The sequence below is a fragment of the Zootermopsis nevadensis genome, unplaced genomic scaffold (assembly GCF_977971745.1).
Source record: "Zootermopsis nevadensis isolate Lab colony 2312 unplaced genomic scaffold, Znev_1.0 Znev_ptg000019l, whole genome shotgun sequence".
Lineage (NCBI taxonomy): Eukaryota > Metazoa > Arthropoda > Insecta > Blattodea > Termopsidae > Zootermopsis > Zootermopsis nevadensis.
This window is the reverse complement of record NW_028259151.1, coordinates 9,049,033-9,064,304: the sequence shown is the minus strand read 5'-3', so window position 1 is coordinate 9,064,304 and position 15,272 is coordinate 9,049,033. Positions and strand designations below refer to the sequence as shown.

At 39.8% G+C, this 15,272-nt stretch overlaps 1 protein-coding gene across 1 annotated transcript in view; it reads right to left on the bottom strand.

The window, feature by feature from the left end:
• Positions 1-15,272, bottom strand: part of LOC110835066 (protein sax-3) — a 658,245-nt gene that overhangs the window by 633,220 nt on the left and 9,753 nt on the right. The window lies entirely within an intron of this gene.

The window sequence follows — 15,272 nt, the reverse complement described above, 5'->3', positions numbered from 1 at the left end:
AGGCACTCATATACGACCACAACGTTCTTCATTTATCCATCATTTCTATTTTAATACAAAGCAAGTTTGCAAACGACTTATTCATACCTACGTTATTACCAATTTGCATTATTTTTATAATAAATTTTACGTTGCACGAAAATCCAAAGTGGTTTCAGTCTTTTCCACTGTAGCTATATGGCACAATACTAAATTCAAAATAATACCTAAAAATATACAACTAAATTTATATTTTCATGTTCACTTACATATTTTATTACTGACAGCAAAATTCGTCCGCTTGAAGCCTCAGAATTTTCTTCCCACGTATACAAAAAGTAAAATTTATGTTCACTATACGAGGTGCGATCGGAAAGTTTCAAGACTGCGCGTATAAAAACCCGTACACTTATCTCAGGTATTAAATTCATCCATCACCCTCGAAGTAGTTCCCCTGGGAGTGAACACAACGATCCCAGCGCCGCTGCCAAGCCTGGAAGCATCCCCGGAAATCTTTCTTTGTCAGCCTGTCAAGCACCATCTGCGATTCTGCCTGAATCTGTTCTATCGTCTCAAATCTCCTTCCCTTTAGCTGAATTTTCATCTTTGGGAAGAGGAAGAAGTCACACAATGTCGCACAAGTCGTTGATGGTACGACGTCGATCTTCGTGAATGGCCTGCCGAATGTTCGTAACATTTTCGGGCGTTGTGCTCGAAGATGGTCGTCCAGAACGCTCGTCATCATCGACAGAGTTTCGGCCATTTTTAAAACGTGAATGCCACACAAAAGTTTGCGCACGACCCATTGCGGACTCCCCAAATGCTTGCTTTAGCATTTCATAGGTTTCCGTAGCCGTTTTGGCGAGTCTTTGGCAAAATTTGATGCACACGCCATTCCGAAATCGCAGGAGGGAGGGTCGGTGTAATGCACTACCAAAACGCCCGTAACTAAGAAACAAATGCTAATTCGATTATGCCGGCTGGCACACTGATTCACTATGAATGTAGGCCGCACCCCCTAGCGGCAGAAGCTCGTACTACATCCGGTTCGCCCTCTATTGACACAGTCTTGAAACTTTCCGATCGCACCTCGTACTACGTTCCAGCGTTTTTGGCCGTTGAACTTTGTCAATTGGAACCTCGGAGCGAGTCACTTACCAGAAGTTTGATAGAAGGGATGGCAGCAGGCCGCGTAAAGTACAGTGTGTCCTTAAAATAATGGTGGGGTAACAAACAGTCATAGTTTTGGAACAAAGCATTATAGAAACACAGAATAAACGACAAAATAAAGAGAAACCTTCCAATTTTTCGATACCTTAACAGGTTCTTGCGCACGCGCATGAGCGCTGTGTTACAAGGTCAAAAACCGCGTGATGCTTGTTAGTCGCCATGATTACGGTGCAGAGGAAGGTTCAATGTGGTTTGTGGCTTGCTAAGTTTGAGTCAGTTACACTTGTTAGGCGTGAATACCGTCGTGTGTTTAATGAAGGACCATCACACGAAAATAACATTCGCCTTTGGGACAAACATCTCAGAGTAGCAGTCAAGTCCAGGACGACCATCAGTGTCTGACGATACCATTGAAGCTGTTATCTGCGTAGCACGAAGTAATCAGTGCGGAAGTGTTCTGTAGAGTTAGACGTTTCAAAAAACAACTGTTCTCAACGTTTTAAAGAAACGACTACGTTATATCGTTTAATTTTGTCCTGTTCATAAATTTTATGTAACACCTGAATTTTATAACCAGTAAAGCGTATTTTACGGACACGGAGTACACTCCAAATAAAATATCACCGCGTTATGTAACACAGGAAAGTCTATTTCACTACACTACATCAGTAGAAAATTAACACTACAGAGAGTATTAGGTAATTTTATATTCTTCACAACTTTTCGGTCCTCTTCAAATTCTTCCACTCCTCACAGACCATCGATTTCTGATATATCGATCGATTCATCACTACCGCTGCTGCTGTTCACTGCATTATTTTAAATTATATATATTAAATATATTAGTGACAAAGTGTGACTAAGCGTGACGAGATGTAATCATAAGTGAGGAATATTTCCAAAACGTTACCTAAACCAACAAACCAACATAACCTAACTAAACATAATTTAAACTAACTTAACATATCCGAACATAACCCAAGTTATTCTAATCTAACCTGTCGAAACATCATCTAACGTATTGCAAATCAGCAAAAATTAACCGAGCCTTTCATAACAGAACGTAACCGTGCCGAAAAGTGACTTACTGAACACGAAAGCTCAAGCGTGATAAAGAGTGTCTAGGCGTGACGTAATTTGACGTCCTGAAAAGGGATCACTATAAGTGTCGAAACGAGAAAAAGATTTACAAAGCGCGCCAATCACTAGGCGTGACGTAATGCAATGCCTTAACGCAATTTTGCCATAAGTATCGAAACGCGACGAAGATTTTAAAAATGTTAAATAACTAACCTAACCAAACCTAATATAAATAAAACTATCATAACTTAACACAAGCGAACATTTCTAACCTAACCCAACATGTCGAAACTTAATCTAACGTTTTGAAAAGTAGCCAAAATTAACCGACTTACGTAACATGACGTAAGCGGGCCGAAACGTCACATAGTGACCATGAGTGCTCAAGCGTGACAAAGCGTGACTAAGCGTGACTTACTGCAACGGAGTGAAGAGATGTGGCCAGAATTGTCATAAAGTAACAACAAATTTCAAAACGTTACCTAAACTAACAAAATCCATTAAACAACCTTAACCTAACCTAACCTAACATAACCTAACCTAACCTAACGCAACCCAACCTAACCTAACTTGACGTATCTTCATTTAACGAATTCCAAAGCAGAAAAAATTTACCGAGCCGTACGTAAGACAGCGTAAGCGTGCCGAAAAGTGACTTAGTGACCACACGTGCACAAGCGTGACAAGGCGAGACTAAGCGTGACCTGCGTTCACGTCGTGACAAGGGATCACCAAATATTTCGAAATATGACAGAGATTGACTACGCGTGACTAAACGTGACTAAGCGTGACAAAGCGTGACTAGGCGTGACCTGCAATAAAGGCTTGATGAGAGGTCACCAAAATTGTTAAAATACGACAGAGATTTCAAAAATTTACCTAAGCGTGACCATGCGTGCTCAAGCGTGACAATGCGTGACTAAGCGTAACTTACTGTAACGGCGTGACGAGATGTGGCCAGAAGTGTCATAACGTAACAACAAGTATCAAAACGTTACCTAAAATAACAAAATCCACTAAACAACCTTAACCTAACATAACCTAACCTAACCTAACCTAATTTGACGTATCTTCATTTAACGAATTCCAAAGCAGAAAAAATTTACCGAGCCGTACGTAAGACAATGTAAGCGTGCCGAAAAGTGACTTAGTGACCACGCGTGCACAAACGTCACATAGCGTGAGTATGCGTGCTCTTCCCTCTAGAGAAACTGTCTGTTGCTTTTCGTACTAATTATTGGTCGCAATTCGTGACTCAAAACTGTTCCAATCTCGCGTCCGTGTATTCATTCAACTTTCTTCCGTTTAACTGTCTCCTCAGCGACATATCACGTCTCGGCTTCTGGAGTTCTCACCTTGTGCTCCCCGCCATCTTTCGCTTAATTCTTGTAACGCGTTCCTTTGTTTCTGCTTACGTTTTGAACCAAGTACAAACACTTCCTGTAAAGATATACGCAAATACTGCTCTGGGGAACTAACTCATTCTTTCGTCGGAGTAAATATACGCGCAGTATCTGAACCTTTTATTCAACCAGTTTTGCAATAATGGTTGTCAGGCTGTGTCATGGTAGCACGGCGTTGCTAGGTACCATGGCAACGGCTCACGTCTCCTGGACTGAAGACAAGGAGGCAGCGTGCACCACATCGCGTCGCGACGCCAGCAAGGCAGCAGCCAGCCCGTCTGTCAGTTCTACATGTGAGTGACAGTTAATTAAGTGAAGGTCGGACGAAGACACGAGATGGGAGAGCCTGGTGAAAGGCTTCTAGCAGATACTGAGGACACTTGTTTCCGGTAACACAAGCTTCAAGTCCTTGTTGATTGGAGACTTCGCAACTCGCAGGTCTAGCAGTGGAATTAAGCACGTTCGTTAATGACATGACAGACATTTACCTCAAAGGCTTTCCTCAGGTAAATAAATCTTGGATCTTGATTTATCATCACGAATAAAATATTTAATTACTATCCTTCTTTCGTCCTATAATAAAAATTGTAGTATATTTTGATAATAACAACGCTGGCCTTGTACTCCTGGGGTCTCGTGTTCGATTCCCGGCGGTGCCCGAATTTATAACTTGTGTTGGGCAAGGCCGTGGTATAGGCAACACGGAGTTTTCCTCCGTGGCATCCCAACAATTACTCCATTCACACACAGAAGAAGGCAATGGCAAACCACTTCTGGATCATCTGCCAAGAACGTATATGAACAGGTCCCAGTCCGAGAAAAGGATGGAAGGATCCTGTTCATATGGACCTCTCGTCAGACAGAACACTAAATAATAATAAGATAAGGTGGTCTAGCGGTCAGAACGCTGGTCTTGTAATCCTGGGGTCTCGGGTTCGATTCCCGGCGGTGCCCGAATTTATAACTTGTGTTGGGCGAGGCCGTGGTCTAGGCAACACGGAGTTTTCCTCCGGGGGCTTCCCCGGTTTCTCCGTGGCATCCCAACAATTACTCCATTCACACACAGAAGAAGGCAATGGCAAACCACTTCTGGATCATCTGCCAAGAACGTATATGAACAGATCCCAGTCCGAGAAAAGGATGGAAGGATCCTATTCATATGGACCTGTCGTCAGACAGAACACTAAATAAATAAATAAATATTCAGATGTTGGACGAAGACACACTGTCGTTTCGTCTAATATCAATGTTGAGACCAGAATGTACATTTCTTTCCAATGTACGAGTGTACTTATGCCAGCCATTCGATCCTTTAGATTGATTTCAGGTTCTCTACATAGCGATTACGAAGACGGAGGTCTTCTGGGTTGTTGCTGGTAGGTAGCAAAAACCTCGAGGACTCGATCTGCCCTCGTCTTCAAGTGTGGTGAAGGAGGCACATAATCTGAGGGTTCCTTTAATATGAGAGAATCCAAACCACTGGACAATGGACAATGTCCATACACCCGACACATACCATGAACATAAAAAAATGTAGTGCGAGGATAAAAAACATTAAATTGGCCCTCAAATTTTTCAACTGTAAATAAGTTTTGTCAAAATATTTCGTTGCAATAGGCCTGTAATCAAATTATTTTACAGCTTACTTACTTATTAAGCGATGTAAGAATTTGAAAGGTAATGTACTGCACAAAATATTATCTATGCACTAAGTTTAATTTTATCTTTAAGTTTTATATATTTAACATATATTTTTATTTACTATTAATGTGTTTACTTTTACTCCTGTCAATGTATTAATCAAATGTTCTTTCTAGCCAGAACACATATTACACGTCTTTGTATCGAACATAACAAAACGTTAAAAATTCATGTTTCCTGACAAAATGTGTCGGCTATCTACACTAATTACACGTTCTCAAAATTATTTCCTAAAATAGTTACAATATACAGTATAGGACCTGTACACACAAATATGCAAGTTACATTAGAACAAAGCGTTTTAATTAATTACGCTTGCAATATATTACATTTTTCTTCATTGTTCAATAAACCTCAACTGAAAACGTATTTAAATTCGGTCGCCTTTGTGTTGTGTCCGGTGCTGAACACGTGTTACAACGAAGCACGCAGCCCTCATAGTGTGACTGAGTAGAGGCCGAATAGCGTTACATTCAAATCAAATAAGCAGAAGGACAATGTCGTAACGTGTCCGAGCAATCATACTACTCATGGCAGGCCGGTTGGTTGGTTGGTTGGTATTAGCCGACCCGCAATACCACATGATGACCTGTCAGGGACGCTTACTTGGATTCGAGACGGGGTCAGCTTAACTCTCCGGTCGTTTTATCGACGACGAAAGAACCGTGTTGCACGTCAGCCATCCTAAATACTCGTAGTGTACCAGTATTTTATTCTACGTGACAGTTAGATCTGATTGTATGATTTAAGTTTTTCATGGCGGTGAGTCCGATGGTTGTAAAATGTTCGTAGATTGTCGACAGAATGAGGATATTCACTCTGGCGCATTACCTCTGTTGCTGACTGTTGATAAACAACGTGAAGCATTGTATTTTTGTTCTGTCTCATTGTTTTGTTCTGTCTCATTGTTTTGTTCTGTCTCATTGTTCTGTTCTGTCTCATTGTTTTGTTCTGTCTCATTGTTTTGTTCTGTCTCATTGTTCTGTTCTGTCTCATTGTTTTGTTCTGTCTCATTGTTTTGTTCTCTCATTGTTCTGTTCTGTCTCATTGTTCTGTTCTGTCTCATTGTTTTGTTCTGTCTCATTGTTTTGTTCTGTCTCATTGTTTTGTTCTGTCTCATTGTTTTGTTCTGTCTCATTATTTTGTTGTCTCATTGTTCTGTTCTGTCTCATTGTTTTGTTCTGTCTCATTGTTCTGTTGTCTCATTGTTTTGTTCTGTCTCATTGTTTTGTTCTGTCTCATTGTTTTGTTGTCTCATTGTTCTGTTGTTTCTTATTGTTTTTGTTGTCTTATTGTTTTGTTGTTTCTTATTGTTTTTATTGTGTCTCATTGTTCTGTTGTTTATTATTGTTTTTGTTGTGTCTTATGGTTTTGTTGTTTATTATTGTTTTTGTTGTGTCTCATTGTTCTGTTGTTTATTATTGTTGTTGTTGTCTTATTGTTTTGTTGTGTCTTATTGTTTTGTGTCTTATTGTAGGACCACTGCCACCGGGTAAAAACCCATTTGCAGTCAATAATAAATAATAATAATTATTATTATTATTACTTTGAAAACCGCAAGACTTGAGGAAAATGTGTATTGGTTGTAAAATGTGTTTCATCCTTCTGTACAAATTTATTTTAAACATATTTTGCTCCGATAAACATTTAGCTGGTTACTCGAGTTAACAATTAAAATGGATTGTAGATTACGTTATATTTTTTCCATCCCTCTTGTGACGAAGGAAAAAATGTGTCAAGTTTCGTGCTTCACAAGAGTTAAGACAATTCGAATTTGTTTTGCGTCGAGTCAGCGCAGTTTTAGAAGACATAGAACTAACTGATAAAAGGAAATTTGATCGTTTATGGATAGGTTAACTTGCAAGTAATTGTGCAACCGGAATCAATTCAAGCGAAACACTCTTGTTTCTGAAAGAACTTTCTGTGGACAAGAGCAAACTCCGGATCAGATGGGCGAAGGGGCGAAGTATGACGTGGAACCTTTCTCTCGAACCTCCCCATCAAATAGAAGCTTGCCAGAACTTGCCATTTGCTGATCTTTTATTTGGTTTTCAGTTCATTCCCTCTAAGTCTTCTTTTTATGTCGCTGGTACGTTTTGTTCTTTTTGTCTCATTCCATTCTTATAAATTTCTTTTTCTACTTTATTTGTGTTCCTTCTTTAACTGCAGAAGGAGAGAACTTGGATCAAAGATTTGTGGAAAGAAAAGCCAAAACACTTCTTTCTGCATTTTCCTCTTTATTTATTTTTTCTAGTGTCTGTTCATGTTTCCTTTGTTTGGCCGAACGATGTTGTAGCCCTCTGTGGGTAGCGGTCCGAAACACCCACGTTCGACTGACTTTCACCTTACCCCGCCCAAACCATTTGCCACATGGCAGATTGATGCCATGTTTGTTCCACTGCAATGCCGGAGCAGAGGACCGCAGTTCGTGTTCCCTATGGTACTTAAAAGAGTTCGCACGTCTAACATTCGACACTGCTACTTGTTGTTAAACACAAATACATGGAGCATGAGGGATTCTAAACACGTTCATTTATTTACGAAGAACGTATGCTACAAATAACTAACTAAATCTCTGGTCTTATTAACAAAGTAATAACAGCTCAGATATCAAGACATTACACGCCTTTGAAAAATAACAAAATATTCATTGTCATATTCACGAGGGCTTACCACTGTTCCCTTACGTTGAGCCAGTTTAATCCAACCCAAACTGTCACACAAAACTTAATTAAGCCCCTTTTTAATATTGTTCTCCAACCAACGCCTACACATTCCTAGTCTCTTACGAGTTTCGATTAAAATTCTATAAAGTTTCTCAATTGATGTGTTCTACATGCCCCACCAATCTCATTCTCCCTTATTTGTTCACCACAAAAAGAAATTTCTTACTAGCAAGTACAGATCATAAAGATAATTATAAATTACAAATTATAAAGCATTTTCACCCAGCGTCATATGACTTCTCTTCTCTTAGGTACAAATGTTCTCCTCAAAACCCTGTTCTCGGACACCTGAATGTAATATGAGTTCTTGTTTGAGATCAGACTACCAAACGTCAGTCCTAGAAACTTTTCTCTGTAAACAAAATCGAAACACCTACGTCTAAGCAGTGACTTCAAGAACTGCATGTGACAGGACATGGTAACAAATCGTAGTCCTTTATTCTTACTCCTTGGAGGAGAAGCAGTTCCATCAAATGATGGAGCGAGGAGGCAGTACCGACTCCAAACTTTCGGACGTCGCGGCCAGAACATGGGCATTGACTCACTCCCTCCCTCAACGAATTGGATACGTTTGCTTCGATTCTCAAACAGCAGCCATCAAATTACACAGTTCGACTATTGTATGACGGAGGTGGGGGACTTTCAAAGGAAGTACACTCATCCTTAAAGAGATTGTCAAATTACACTACCGAACTAAAATAGTCGTAATCAAATTCTGCTTTGGATTTCACGTTTCGTTCCTATAGCGACATAACGTAGCCTACGGGTCTCCAAAATAAATTTTATACGAACAACATTTGTTGAATAGCAAGTCACTTTCCTGAAAGTATAATGGAGAAGATAAATAAACGGGGACAGGAAACTCGATAAAGCGGTTTGCTACGGACTGTACGACAGCTGTTTAAAAATCCACATCGGCTCCTGAAACATCCCAGTGTCGTATCACACACGCGGTGGACGATATTTTCATGAACACTTACTTTTTGCTTTGATATTGGATGTTAAAAGTACCTCTGAAACGTCGGTAAACTTCTAAGGCACTAAACTGAGCAACTTCTCAGTAGACAGTCACTTTCGTACTTAATGGAATATTCAAATTCCTTGAATAATACTGATATTATTTTATTAGCTTTGAATTCGACATTCTCTCCACTGATGTAAGTATAATATTCATTTTTGATAATTACTAAAATAATAAATTATATAAATTACGATAAGATCCATTAATATTGAGGAATCCGAAACGTCTCTTGGAAGAGAAGTCTACGTTCTAGTCTATATTATGAAATTAAATCGTAATATATTTTTAGGATGAAACAGCATAAATTAAAATATATAAGACAGAAAACGTAATCAGTTTATAAATATGCGTCACCCTGATGACGGAGGCAGTAAGGACCTCTGAAACGCTGGTAAACTTCTACCAGACTCACCGCCGTGAAAACCTCATATCGCGCGTATTTAAACTCGTAAGTTATACGCGAACTTCGCTCAAAGCAACAGCACGTATATTTGGTTCACAGTTTCATGGCTCAAACATTAAACCGTTGCGTTTGATGGTGTCCTCAAACTTCTCTTTTTTTATTCTCTATTGTGATTGAGGTGCAATGCAAATTGCATCAGCTGTGGCCTGGGACGATAGCGGAGTGATGTAGGAAACATGAGAGAGCATCAGTTTCGGTTCGTTTAATATTCTATCAGTTTCGCTTTTAAAATACAACACACACACTTGAAAACGCAAAGCTGTGTACATTATTCAGTGTACTCAAACGGCGTCGATCATAACAGGGACTACGCTCAATTTAAAATTCCTTTTTTCTGAATGATTTATGGTTTCACGATCTCTGTGACGCAAAATATAAAAAAAAAATGTAAATGCAACAACAAAAATTATTTTTTAATCTGAAACAGTTACGAGCCTTCCCTTAACTAATTTTTGGATGGAATTCTGTTTTTTTTTTGTCATTTTTAACCTCAGAAGTTAAAAAGTTGAAGAATCTGAGCACCAGGTTCAGTTTTCCTGTAAATTCTCAGAGAAACAATCACTCACGCGGAGCAGATATCGGAAAACCCTGTTCTTACAACAAATTTCGGGAACTCAACCGTGTTTTCTCCATTGGCATAATAACACCAATCAGCAAGAGGGTTGTTTATTTGTCGACTTCAGCTCGATATTGCCCCATTTCATATTAAGTTACCTTTTACGCAAATTTTCGCGAAGTAAGAGTTGGAAAAAGTTGTGATTACACTGGACATGTGTACTCCGCCTATCTGTATTCGAAACACATAGCACCTCAGTAGTCTGCAGTAATGAGGTCCATTGTCTCTGAACTGCGTTGTCGGGGTAGAAGTATGTTTCGTGAAAGAGTGCAGCGTGGTCGTTGTGCTGACTTCACTTCCGGAAGAATCATCTTGTGATATGGACCACATCTCTGCTGTTCCAATCAAACAGCTTCTTCTCCGGTTTCCGAAGACGTGAAAATATTACTTTTAATGTGATTTATTATTAAGTTTGTTTCATATTTCCATTTCTCAAGCAGAGTGACATCTGTCCTTTTCGCACGTAACAATCCGGGTAAGCAACTTTTACAGTCATTTCCATCACTACAGCATAACCTCGGCGGCTTCCTGTACCAAAATCATATTCAACTTTTTAAGCTCGCACCTAGCAGTTCATGAAAGTGTCAAGGTATTGCCATGACACACTGACCGCTGAGCACAGACCGGAAATGAAGAACATCTTCTCGTCATCACATTTTGATTGGGTCAAAGCTCAGAAGTGGCTGTAGGAACGGGAACCGAACCGTTGGGCTTCCGCGTTAGTTATGAGGCTGTCAAAGTTCGTCTTTGGGCGACGGTGTTTGGCAGGAGGAGGGCTAGCAGGGTTGTTGATTGGCCACTACACGTTGAGAAGGCACCAAAATATCGCACGCCTCTCGGAAATCGCCAAGTGCATGAAATGTGGACAGGACGAGGAATCCTCTCATCATGCACTCTGTCAATGTCCGGCATTGAGTAGGCATTGATTGGAGATCTTCCGCTATGCATGACTACAGAGTATGGACGACACGAACTCGATGACACTGGTGCTGGCTATAGCGGTGATGTCTGATGTTAATAAGATCATGGGTGCACACTGGACTCGACAGTGGTCTGAGTAAACTGGGAGACCAAATTTGTCACTCCAAGAGAGTAAAAGTTCATTTACACAACAAAATCCACACGTATCATGGAAGGTGCTTAACGTGATCCCACCTACCTGCCATCGGTCCATACCCTGAGCTACACGAACACAGTCCAAATCCTCCGGCTCATTTTCTTTAAGCTTCATTTTAATAATATCATCCGTCCATTTGTTTGCACCTGGGATTTTGCAAGTGTTTCCACCCTTCAGGTTTTGTGACCAAACTTTATTTCACACATCTCGTATATTCGTTTCATCATCCACGATGTTAACACCCTAATAATAATGTTCATGGAAGACTGTAATTCATCGCCCTGATGACGGAGGCAGTATGACCTCTGACGTTGGTTAACATCGACCAGACTACACAGCGCAACAACCCAGAAGATGGAAATCTTCATACTCACCGCTGTGAAAACCTCAAGTCTTACATGTAATTACTTTCATTATCTAATATCCTCATTATCCTTCCTGATGATGTTAATAATAACAAATAATAATAATTAAACACAAACGTGACATCATTATTCCCTGCGACAAACAGAAGGGATGTCATACCTGCATATCTTTTGAATTATTATTTAAGAGTACAAATGCGAAACCAGACTGCTATTTAAGTAGCCACGAAAAACGATGACAGTTACTAACCCCTCCTTCCCGGGATTTTACCCCTCGCCATCTGTCAGCCTAGACGCCTCACCGCGCGAAAGGTTCGCGTTTTAAATGAATTCACCAAATGCATGAAACGACTGTCTACTGCTGATTGGCTTTTCGCTTAGTCGCTTCCAGATCCACCTCTCTCTCTCTCTTTTACCTCGTTTGAGTACCACAGACAGACATTTCGTCTGGGCAGATGGAGGTGAACACTTGAGTCCTCTTCGACAGGTTACTACACGAAAATTGAGTTTGCGGGCCAGCCAGCCGAGAAATGAGGCAATAAGGAACATATTCAATGACAGCTCACCACTAATTAACATCCATTAATGTTTGTGACAGAGCCACGGTGGTCTAGAAGTTAGAACGCTGGCCTTGTAATCCTGGGGGTCTCGGGTTCGATTCCCGGCGGTGCCCGAATTTATAACTTGTGTTGGGCAAGGCCGTGGTCTAGGCAACACGGAGTTTTCCTCCGTGGCATCCCAACAATTACTCCATTCACACACAAAAGAAGGCAATGGCAAACCACTTCTGGATCATCTGCCAAGAACGTATATGAACAGGTCCCAGTCCGAGAAAAGGATGGAAGGACCCTGTTCATATGGACCTGTCGTCAGACAGAACACTAAATAAATAAATAAATAAATAATGTTTGTGAGCGTGTGTGTGTGTGTCGAGTTGCTTCTAAAGCGTTGAAGAAGTTTTTAGTTGGTATAATTGTCCTTCTTGCTTTCATAAACATTTTTCGTTATTTATTAATTATTAATATTACCGTCTGTACACTCATAATAATGTCTTGGCTCGTATATGAATGCGAAACTTGCAAGCTTATGAAAGAATAAATGCGAAGAACGGAGACAGAGGGACGAGTTTCTTCAAAGTGGTTGTAGGACACAGAATGACGGATCATAAACGTAAAATGTTATTAGCCAGGACACAGCAATGAGGCAATAAATTTCGATTACAGCATTTGGAGGAATGCCTGCAAAGCGAAATCCGAAGCTCTCTGTCAATAAAACAAGAAGGTTCGGAAGACGCCGTTGTGCTGGAGGACGGTGCCTGGGATTTCAGGCACAAAAGAGGGAACAGATGTATTACTTGTAATCGGCAGAGGCAAATTGTTTAATCCGTCATGTTGCAGCTGCTGATAATGAAAATCTTCTTAGTTCATAAAAAAACACGTAAATACGGCTCTCTGTGTCAGATGAGTAGGACACATCTACACTCAGATATCGACACAGACTTTTTTCAGAAATAAAAAAAAATAGTGTAATTGCGTCATATTGTGAATATTCTAACAATTATTTATTTTTTATTTTAATCCGTCTTATCACAATATTTAAAATTTCTTATAATTAAGATAATAAAATATCATTGATGTTCCATATCGATTGATAGATTTACATTTTGGAACAACCTTTACACAACATGTTTCAGTTTTTATAAAACCATCTTCAGGTGTAAAAGATTTACGAACTTAAAACTCAAATATGATTCCATCTGGTGATGTTTCATGCCATTTGTTTTTCAATTTTGGGCGAGGTGTTGTCTTTTCTTAAATTTTATCAGATGTACATATCGGTCTGTAAGTAGAAGATTGAAAGAAACACTAAAGAATTTGAAAGAATTTATAAAAGAATTTAGAGAATAAAATGCAAAATATATAAATTATAGTTAGAAAGTAGCAGTAAGATATAAATAAAAATAATATAAAATAAAAGTAAATCTAAAATAAAACATACCCTAGATGTAGGAGTGATTGTTCCGATATATCCAGAAGTACGACAGCCACCTTTCACTTACTCCTTCCACAAGCAACCACAGTCAGTATTGACCCACACCTATACGATGACAGTCGTATAGGTCTGACAACGAATCATACGTCATAATTCAAAATTACAATTTTTTTTACTTATTTCTGCGTTCAATCTGCTTTTACTCAGTAATTCCCTGTGCTGCCTTCGATTTGTATTTTACACCAAACAATATGAGAGACGTTTCCTACTAAAATCCTTGTCTCGTCGTTGTTAGACCTCTCACTGAGTATAAAGAATTATAACCTGAGGAACCACATTAAGCACCAGCAGTGAGAAAGAAGTTGACGTAATAATTCTCAGATTTGATTACCCGAATACTTCACTAGACGTCGCCGTTCACAAATAATAATCTTTCTTCAGAAACTTGTGGTTATAAAATACGCAATGGCTGTGAGAGACAAAAATTTGTTTTAAATAAATTTGGGGGAACAATTCGGAAGCTGACTAAGTTCGGGGTAAAGTCCCCACAATTCTGTCTCCTACCTAAAAACCCAATATTAATAAGTACACTTTGTAAATCTACAAAAGACTGGTAATTCCATTGACCAGCTGAGCGACTGTCAGGTCCTCAAATACTCTTCTCAATCGTTTCAGTTATTATATTTGCTGAGCGCATAATCTACCTTTGCAGTTTGGTGGCGTAAAACATCTTTCGGATCGCTTAGGATTTGAGGTTCTCACGGTGGTGAGTATGAAGATGTAGGCAGCAAGGACCCCTGTAAAGTTGGCAAAACTCTACCACACTACATGACGCAACAACCCGGAAGACAATCATCTTTCCGGCATGTCATGTGTCCGAAAAATATCGGTAAATATCCCAGCGTATTTCCTAAAAAATTCTGGAAATTTTGTTGTGACCACTTATCAGTCTGTGTAAATGATTTTGACACAACCAGTTTCTGGCAATACCACGTACTTCGAGGGAGGAATAGGGGTGAGTGGCCTGTCTGACAAGTCGATGGCCAATCTGTAGGGTAGCCCGGAAAGGCTGTGCGGTAAAGGGTTTGAATGTGGTTGTGGCAAGCCAAGGGAGCGTCTTGTAAGCGTGGCTGTAGTAAGGAAATTGATAACAAGAGGAGGTCATGTCGAGATTTGCTACGACCATGGACAAATGAGATGAGAACAGATCTAGGGAGACGCAGGTCCGTGGAATTAGTACAAGACGAGTGCCTACAGTTGTCAGACTTCTAGAAGGTGACCGCAGTTCCTGCCATTGGCACTAGATCTCTTCTGGTAGGTGAGGACGAGGTGGGTTAGGTGCCGGATAGAACCAGTTCTAGAATTCGTATTCTATATTACAATCAAGAAGTAAGCAGGTGGGTCTGACCGTCAAGATTTTAAGGGTGGAACGGAGATCATTAGTTGAAATTGAGAACAATTAGCTTCATGACCTCCTCTAATTACAATTTACTGAAGAATACAGCTGTGTATGGTGAAAGTTACAAAATATCTCGATGTTGTAATTACAGGATGTATTCTAGTGTTTCAATTTATTACGTGCCAATTCTGAAGGGTTTCTGTTTCACAATTAGAAGAAATAAAATAATTAATTGCCCTA